This window comes from Odocoileus virginianus, chromosome 16 (genome assembly GCF_023699985.2).
Source record: "Odocoileus virginianus isolate 20LAN1187 ecotype Illinois chromosome 16, Ovbor_1.2, whole genome shotgun sequence".
NCBI classification, from domain to species: Eukaryota; Metazoa; Chordata; class Mammalia; order Artiodactyla; family Cervidae; genus Odocoileus; species Odocoileus virginianus.
Genome location: NC_069689.1, coordinates 61,831,696 through 61,841,850, shown reverse-complemented (window position 1 = coordinate 61,841,850; position 10,155 = coordinate 61,831,696). Strand labels below are relative to the sequence as shown.

The 10,155-nt window shown below is 39.9% G+C and overlaps 1 pseudogene; it reads left to right on the top strand.

The window, feature by feature from the left end:
• The first annotated feature begins 475 nt into the window (after nucleotides 1-475).
• On the top strand, nucleotides 476-9,414 carry LOC139038765 (pre-mRNA-splicing regulator WTAP-like; annotated as a pseudogene).
• The last annotated feature ends 741 nt before the right edge of the window (nucleotides 9,415-10,155 follow it).

The following is a 10,155-nucleotide window of genomic DNA, read 5'->3' as shown; positions in this document are numbered from 1 at the left end:
GTAATGTGCCCGAGCAAACACCCAAGGGCTTGTGTCTCACTGCTTCTTCCCCTCAATCTTCACCCGCCCCCCAGCCTGATGCCCACCTGGGGCTCCGCTCCCTGTTGAGGGGCCTAGGAGGCAGCACTCTCAGGAAGGAGGCTTCAGCTGGGGACCCCAGTGCCACATACCCTGGATACTTGGTGAATTTACCCTGGCCCTCAAGGCCAGAGGGTCGGGCCACCACCGTTGGGGTGCACTAGGGATTCTGGTCTCAGCCAGAGAAAACCAGACAGTACAGGTTCAAGCAGAGTCTCTATGAAACACACCCTCCCAGGCTGTCTCACACCTACCGCATCCAGCCCTGGGACGCACGCTTACTCGGGGCTTCAGTAAGGATCCCAGGGACGGGATAACAGCGCAAGTCTTGGAGGTCAGAGGGAACCAAGTAGGTGTTACATCGTTTTTTTTTTTTTTTTTCAGTCTCATGACGATGCTATGTTGAAGTATAGTCGATTTGCAGTTTTATGCTTATCCTCGGTGAACAGTGAACTGATTCAGTTATGACAGATTCATTTGGCATATGGGTAGTGTTGTTTGTGTTTTTCTGCCATAGAGTTTATTGAACAAGTTCCCGTAAAGTGCTCTATTCTGATCTTCAAGTCCCTGTGGACTATTTATTAGAGATACAGATTTTTTGTACATATGCAAGGAACCAAGCAAGGAGATAATCCTTGTGGATTATCTATTACAGATACAGATTCCTGTGTATACATTAGATCAGTCCAGTTCTTTTCAGTTGCTCAGTTGTGTCCGACTCTTTGTGACCACATGGACTGCAGCCTGCCAGGCCTCAGCTTTCTTTATAGTCCAACTCCGGGAATTGGTGATAGACAGGGAGGCCAGCCTCTGTCCAAAGAGGATTCAAGATGACTGATGAAGAATCTCTTCCCAAAAAGGTTCGACTGTGTGAAACAGACTTCAAAGTTTGGCACGAGATGAATTAATTCTAAGGTGGAAACAGTATAAAGCATATGTGCAAGCTTTGGAGGACAAGTACAAAGATCTCAACTCTAATGATGTAACTGGCTTAAGGGAATCTGAAGAAAAACTAAAGCAACAGCAGCAAGAATCTGCATGCAGGGAAAACATTCTTGTAATGCGTCTAGCTACCAAGGAGCAAGACATGCAAGAGTGTACTACTCAGATCCATTACCTCAAGCAAGTCCAGCAGCCTAGCGTTGCCCAACTGAGATCAACAATGGTGGACCCAGCAATCAACTTCTTATTCCTAAAAATGAAAAGTGAACTGGAAGAGACTAAAGAAAAACTGGAACAAGCCCCAAATGAACTGAGTGCCTGGAAATAATGCATGTTAGGTAAACTAATCATACTCCCCAGTCAAGACTTCCCTGACAGTCCCACTGCAATAAAGCTTTGGTGGGACAGCCACATACTCATTTCCACACCAAGACTCAGACTTTTTGAGCCAAAAAGCCACATTCTTATACTATCCAACTTGTAAAGGTTAATGTAAAACTTACCAGATGAACCTTGTGTTTCAGCTTTTTTTTCTCCCCACTCCCCTTGCTTCAGAGGCCTGATGGCAGTGGACTATTCCAAAGAAGTGGCCACCTCTGAAAAATTCCCCTTCTAGAACATGTAGACACTTGAGAAATGTTTGTTTGAAGAAGAGGGAGAAGCAGAAGTCTTAAGTCTGTGCCACACTGTGTCTTCAGACAGTTTGGAAGAATAAAAACCTAGAGATTTAAAACCATGAATCAAACATATAAAATTCCAGTAAACGTAGAGATGGAATATGCACTGCTCTTAACCTTGAGCATAGTGACTTAGAGACACTGGATATCAGTTTTGCCAGGAAGACTGTGGACTTCGTGATTGTTGTTGAACTTCTGGGTCACACTTAAATGAGGTGAATTTTGCCCTTAAAGGATTTATTTGCTAAGAACCAACTTAATAGTCATGAGTGAATCAAATAACAGATGTCAGTACAAGTAGTTCATCTATTTAACCATTTCACTTGGGGCTCTGTGTTACTTGACTGAGCCTTAAACCTATGTGGTTTACGCAATGAGTTGTTCTTTGAATGGTTGCTAATACTGAGGACGATAATCTTACTGAGGACTGTACAAACATGAAGGTGTGGGGTCAAACTTCAGCTTAAACGGTTTGAAGCATCATAAACATTCATATCACAACTAGACTGTATAATGATATTGGCTGTGATGAGACTCACTGCGTTATTTTTTTTTTCAGTAGTGAAATTTATTAAATCCCCATCCCATTCAACAGACACATGTTGAAAGAGCACTGTTGTTGGTTAATGGAGTAATGTGTTCCTTCATTGTATTTGGGCCTTTTGTATTGCATTCTTGATATTAAATTAAATGTGTCTTGAAAAAAAGATTTACTGAGCATGGCCCTGCCCATCAGAACAAGACCCAGTTTCCCCCACAGTCAGTCTCTCCCATCAGGAAGCTTCCATAAGCCTCTTATCTTTATCCCTCAGATGGCAGACAGAATGAAAACCACAATCACAGAAAACTAATCAAACTGATCACATGACCTACAGCCTTGTCTAGCTCCATGAAACTATGAACCATGCTGTGTAGGGCCACCCAAGACAGACAGGTCATGGTGGAGAGTTCTGACAAAAAGTGGTCCACTGGAGAAGGGAATGGGAAACCAGTATACTTGCCTTGAGAATCCCATGAACAGTATGAAAAGGCAAAACGATATGACACTAAAAGATGAACTCCCCAGGTCAGTAGGTGCCTATTATACTACTGGAGAAGAGTAGAGAAATAACTCCAGAAAGAATGAAGAGATGGAGCCAAAGCAAAAACAACACCCAGTTGTGGATGTGACTGGTGATAGAAGCAAGGTCTGATGCTGTAAAGAGCAATATTGCATAGGAACCTGGAATGTTAGGTCCATGAATCAAGGCAAATTGGAAGTGGCCAAACAGGAGATGGCAAGAGTGAACGTCGACAATTTAGGAATCAGTGAACTAAAATGGACCGGAATGGGTGAATTTAACTCAGATAGCCATTGTATCTACTACTGTGGGCAAGAATCCCTTAGAATAAATGGCTCAGTCCCCAGAGTCAACAAGAGTCCAAAATGCAGTGCTTGGGTGCAATCTCAAAAACAGCAGAATGATCTCTGTTTGTTTCCAAGGCAAACCGTTCACTATCACAGTAATCCAAGTATGTCCAGACCAGTAATGCTGAAGAAGCTGAAGTTGAACAGCTCTATGAAGACCTATAAGGCCTTCTAGAACTAACACCCAAAAAAGATGTCCTTTTCATCATAGGAGACTGGAATGCAAAAGTAGGAAGGCAAGAGATACCCAGAGTAACAGGCAAATCTGGCCTTGGAGTACAAAATGAAGCAGGGCAAAGGCTAACAGAGTTTTGCCAAGAGAACACACTGGTCATAGCAAACACCCTTTTCCAACAACACAAGAGAAAACTCTACACATGGACATCACCAGATGGTCAATACCGAAATCAGATTGATTAGAAATCAGACTGATTAGAAATCAGATTGATTATATTCTTTGCAGCCAAGGATGGAGAAGATAAGGTCAGCAAAAACAAGACTGAGAGCTGACTGTGGCTCAGATCATGAACTCCTGATTGCCCAATTTCAGGCTGAAATTGAAGAAACCACTAGACCATTCAGATATGACCTAAATCAAATCCCTTATGATTGTACAGTGGAAGTGAGAAATAGAGTCAAGGGATTAGATCTGACAGAGTGCCTGAAGGACTATGGATGGAGCTTCGTGACATTGTACAGGAGGCAGGGATCAAGACCATCGCCAAGAAAAAGAAATGCAAAAAGGCAAAATGGTTGTCTGACGAGGCCTTAGGAATAGTTGAGAAAAGAGAAGTGAAAGGCAAAGGAGAAAAGGAAAGATATACCCATTTGAATGCAGAGTTCCAAAGAATAGCAAGGAGAGAGAAGACAGACTTCCTCAATGATCAATGCAAAGAATCAAAGAAAACAGTAGAATGGGAAAGACTAGAGATCTCTTTAAGAAAATTACAGATACCAAGGGAACATTTCATGCAAAGATGGACACAATAAAGAACAAAAGAGAGGGAGCAACAAAGAGAATATGATGTCACTTCTAGATGGAATCTAAAAATGGATAATAGGAGCTCTTTGAGCCAAGATAAACAGTTCGCAGACTTAGAAAAAAATTCGTCTCACTCACCATTAGCAAGAAGAAAGGTGTTGTGCACATAGAAATAAGCTACTTCTCTAATATGTGCACAGTACTATTTAAAATAGAAGCCCCAAGGATCTACTGGGTAACACTAGGAACGATACTCCACTTTCTGGCATAATCTATACAGGAACATATAGAGCATATAGAGCCCTGAAATAGAGCATATACTCATCAATGTGTGAGTGAATCAATGACTATGAATTACAAAAACAAAAGCACCTACTGCCTTGTCATTCACCTATATACTCAAGTTCAAATAACTGGATAAACACAATAAATATAGAAACATATGCTGACTCTATTACCTTCATCCATCATATGATGGCTGCTATCATATCTCTGGAGACTGGAAAGGCTTGGGTCCCAAGGCTGGACTGTTTTGAGGCTCAAGGTCCTGGGAGGATGTGGCAGGCGGTGTGACACCGCGACGTTCCTAGAGTGCCTCTGGCCGTCTGCAGGAGCCCTCAGTCAGGCAAAGTAAACGAAGACATTTGAATTAACGTAGACACACATATATGTATCCAATAGATGACCCAAAACGGCCTCCTGAATAGCAGGTGTAATCACCTGCTGAACACACTGTAATCACCTAGATGGGGACGAGAACTTTAAAGAGAAGAGAGAAATGTTCATCCATGAATGTATCAAGTTCCCGTACACCTGAAACACATAAAATTGGAAATCACTTCTATTCTGATAAATAATCACACAGAAATAATAGGGGGTGGGGGAAACGTGTGGGGCTAGATAATACTATAAAAAGAAAGCTGAGCACCGAAGAATTGATGCTTTTGAACTGTGGTGTTGGAGAAGACTCTTGAGAGTCTCTTGGACTGTAAGGAGATTCAACCAGTCCATCCTAAAGGAAATCAGTCCTGAACATTCTTTGGAAGGACTGATGCTGAAGCTGAAGCTCCAGTAAACTTTGGCCACCTGATGCAAAAAACTGACTCATTTGAAAGGACCCTGACACTGGGGAAGATTGAAGGTGGGAGGAGAAGAGGACGACAGAGGATGAGATGGTTGGCTGGCATCACTGACTCAATGGGCATGAGTTTGAGTGAGCTCGGGGAGTTGGTGATGGGCAGGGAAGCCTAGAGAGCTGCGGCCCATGGGGTCGCAGAGTCGGACAGGACTGAGCGACTGAACTGAACTAAGGTAATGCTGCCGCCTTGTGGCCATTTTCTGTAACAACAACTTGAAAAGCTGTGCTGATGGGCATTGAGTATTCTCAAGACCAAAGGGTAAGTCAGTAACAGCTCATCTCAACAAACGTCCTAGGGGTGGTCATCAGAAAAGAATTTAAAACAGGGCCAAGTTACAGGAAGTTGCATCGAGAAGGAACATGAACTCACCTTTGAAAAGAAATCACATGAAAAGAGGTCAATTGCGCTAAACATGAGAAATGCAAATCGAAACCGCAGCAAGGAATCACCTCACGGCCCTCAGAATGGCCATTGTCAGAAACTTGACAAACATTAACTAATTGAGAAGGCGTCAAGAAAAGGGAATATTCCTCCCCTGATCCTGGCTATAGACACTGGTCAGAGACACTGTGAAGGATCGTAGGAGGCTTATTAAAACAAAGAAAATGAGAATGAGGTTAGAACACTCTCTAACATCATACATGAAATGAACTCCAAATCATAAATATCTAAAGGTCAGGAGGGATTCTATGAAAGTCTTAAGGAAAACATAGGCAGGACACATGATAATATAAACTACAAGTTTTTTTGGGTTTGGATGACTTCATTGCAAGGTCTTTTGGAATCCATCTCCTAGAGCAATGAGAAATAAATCAAAGCTAGGAAACGCGACCTACTTCAATTTTGAAGCAGGTGTCCAAAAAAGGAAGCCTTCAGGAATGAAGAGGGCAACACAGAATGCAAAGAAATATTTGCAAACCAGGATACCCCCAAGCAATTCATCTCCAAAACCAACGAAAACCTCACAATGTAGTAATATTTCAGTAAAGTTGACTCCATAAAACATTGCCTCCCTGCACTGTATCGCAACACAGATATAGTTATGTGAATCAACTGTAGTTCAATTACAAAAAACTATGGGATGTATATGTACAAACACAAAAGAAAACAAGAAGAAAAAAGGAGCAAAATGAAATGGGAAATGTTATACAACAGAAAAACAATTGAGAAATTACTTTGGATGAGATTATTAAACATCACACCAACTAGATTGACCGTTTCAATATTTGCTTCAAAAAGAACTAACTAGTCAAAGAGGTCAGTGGATCTACCAGCAAAATAAATGACAAGAAAGCCACAGGAGAGTCGCATTTTACCAAGCCCACGCTCCGATAATGAGTACCATCAAAAGACACATAAAAATTGTGATGGTTTTTTTCAAAAACAATACAAAAGGTGTTAACTCTGAAGATGTATTTCTCATATTTTTAATCTGCACTTCAAGCTTCTGAAATGCCTTCCAGCAAGAGGCAGGAGTTCCCCGTCTCGCTGGGGGCAAGGGAGTTAGCGTCCCCGGGAAAACTTCCTATTTCAGGCAGGTAACTCTGTGCCCCGGGTTCCAGGGCTGAAATAGGGAAAATGGGCTAAAAGGTGAACAAAAGTCCATTTCACATTATACTATTCCTGAAAATTATACACCATTCAGGAGAATCTATTTACATATTCTCATCTAGGAAATTACACAAAGGAAACTACCTCGAGTGAAGAAACTTCTAAAAAAATTTAAATGGGATATGAGCTTTTAGAGAAAATCTATTAAGAATAATTATGCTTTAGGAATGTCCATCTAAAAGTCTCTCCAGATTGGGATAACTTGAATTTCTAAGGGTTGTGCTAAACTAAGTCTGGAATTCTATTGAATAGATAGGCCATTTCCAAATAAAATAAGATTTTGAAACATTTATTACTGAACAATAATTTCCTCTTACTAAAGAGATTTGGGACTAAAAACAAATGATGTTTGGTGCCATCCTAAAATGTTCTAAGAAAGCAAAGGTTTTAGACATTATCACTGGTATTTATGCTCACCAATCTATAAAATGCTAATATAAAAGTCAGTTCGTTGTTGCTTAAGGAAAGTAGGAAGTGTGTTTTCAGTAAAGAAAGTATGAGGAATGCAACTGCATTTTGTGAAGGGAAAAGAAATTCTGACTTACAGGTGGCTTTTTAGGATGGAAGAACAAAGTAATGGGTACAGAAAGTGATAAGTTTTGTGGAAAGTGAACCATGAGAAAAGAGTTTTGTACATGGTTTAAAATAAGTGTAAAATAAATTTAATTAAGTTAACCTTTTAAATAAAGTAAACTGGTGCAAAAACTTGAAATTTAGCTTTTCTCTCTGTAAGATGACACCTTTCCTTCAAATGTCGAACTGCCTTTGATAATGGATTTAAGTTCCTTTCTCTCTTAAATGATCTGTTCTGAAATTCCTTATTGTGACTTTGGCTAAGTAATTAGTATTGTTTCACAATGACCTATAAGACTGTCTGACTGAGTGTTCCAAACCTTTTTGATATTTGTTGACAAAACCTCCTAAATCATTCTAATGAAGATTTCTAGCTAACTTTGGGATGTTTCAGAGGGCCCCTGAGATATCCCAAAGAGAGATACTATACTAATTAGGTTCATTTTGTATACAGAATTACATGGGGAGCATTGTTAAGCAAGTAATATATCTCGGGTTATATTGTATGGTAAATGTTACTAATATAGATATCCTAGAAACTATACAGAGTTCTTAAAATTCTGATATGTTTGGGTAAAATGTTATCAATCATAATTCTAATTACTATCTTAAAATATTGTCATAACACTAACCAAGTTTCACAAAATGCTTCCTCTTAAAGAACATTTATAGAGAGGACTTTTGGATAAATACCAGTTTCTGAACTAGCTAAGGATACTCATGGAAAACCTGATGACTTTACAAAGGTTAACAAAAGGACTGAATGAACTGGCAAATACGCTTATAACTTTTATGGTTTCTATCTGGAAAATGACTGTGTTGAATCTGTGTTTTCCAGGTGTAAGAAAAACCTTCCCCTCAAACGAAGTATGACAGTAACTTCATAAAATTATATTTTATAAACAAACTGAAACATTTATCTTTTCTATCTGAACCCCCCAGAGTCTGGAAACTCTTAGTTTCCAGTAACTCTATCAGGTAAGTTAGGAAAGTTATCTCACTAACAGGTACAGACATCTCAAGGAATTTTGGGGACCTTGAGAAGGGAGGAATTCACTTGGATCTGTTAGGCAAAATCTGTGGTAAGCCTTTGGCATGACTTTCCTAGCCCTGAAAGGTTTTATTTTAAAAGTTCAGCCTGAGACTTTATAAAAGTCTCAGCAAAACAAAAAGGTCTATGATCAGTTATGGTTATATAAATCATCAGGCCACTTTTATTGAGACCAGACTTATATCACAAACAAGTCTTAATTTGGTTATGTTTGGTAAAAATGATGGTGATTTTAGGGAGAAAGAGATATTTCAATGAATGTTAAATCCCAGTTTGTTAATGGAGGTCTGTATCTACTAAGACTCATTTCCTGGACAGTTCTTTGCTGTTAGGGTATATTAATGTAACATTTAATTGAATTATTAAAAGACACTCTAGGGTTGCTTCTGAAACTCATCTCAGTAATCCATCTTTGGGTGAAGATCAGATGCCGTCAATCATGACCTGCAACCAAGACTGGAAGAACACATAATTTAAGGAACTATCTCCAACGTGGATGGAAGGACCTTTCTATTAGGTACTCTTAACCAGCTCATGCCCAGTAAAATTGAAGGAAATTGACTCTTGGATTAATCCTCACTTCCAAAGACCCCTAAGCTGGACTGGTCTATAGAGAGGCCTGCTGACCTCAAACTCACCTTAAAACGATGCTCAGAGGAAACTGCACTCACTGCACGAGGACGAGAAGAAGACAATGTCAGAAGTAGACAGCTTGCCCAAGATGCTGATTTGACTTTTATGATCATTTATAATGTTTTCTTCATTCCTTGGATCTCTGCCTATCAGTCAAATGTTTTCTGTCATGGCCACGATTCTATGCTAGTTTTAAACTCAATCCAGTTGTTGGCTTGTGGCCAATTACCTGTGTCTAGTACTTCTGGGTTACCTTGGTGGATTTCTGTTCTCCAGGACTCTGATTGGATACCCCCAATAATAACTGGAAACTTATTTTAGATGCGTGTTCAGTCCTGTTCTGTCTATTCGTGATGTTACTAGATGGGAACCTCTCACCTGGCCAATTAATAATACCTACTCTGATGGTGGCAATAGATTTTTTTCTCTTAGGGTCATTCAAACTCAATCAGAGTGACAAGCTAAGTCTCAATCAAAAAAACTAACCTCTCATCTATTAAAAGGAAAATTCCCACAATTATAGGATTGATCGATATGGTTAACACCAGGCTATGATCATTTAAATTTAAAAGCTCCTCTATATTGGGAACAATTCAATCATACTAAAAATGACCAACCTGGCAATATTATGAAACAAGGCCAGGTGCTTTATAAACTATGCCTATTATTACCCTTAGAGAGAATGATTGGTATGGAACTCAGTGGATATGTGGCACTAAATTATGGCCTTGACATCTCTAGGAATGGATACAAAGGTGTAACCTGGGAGTCCCATGGATTTAAGGTCATACATGTTAGCAAATTAGAGGAAACCCCAACCAATATACCATTGGTATGATCCCAGTGGGTCAAATATCTGTATTCTACTGGTATGACCATTTAGCAGCTTGTGTGTCTGTGTGCGTGTGTGTGCACACACTTTCACAACTGTCATAAGCTTTAAATGATAGTAGCCGGAATCTTAGCATATTGAACTCTGAGATCTCTATGATAAGAAAGGCAGTGCTACACAACTGCAAGGCCCTTGACACCTTGCCGCATCTCAGGGAGATATCTGTGCT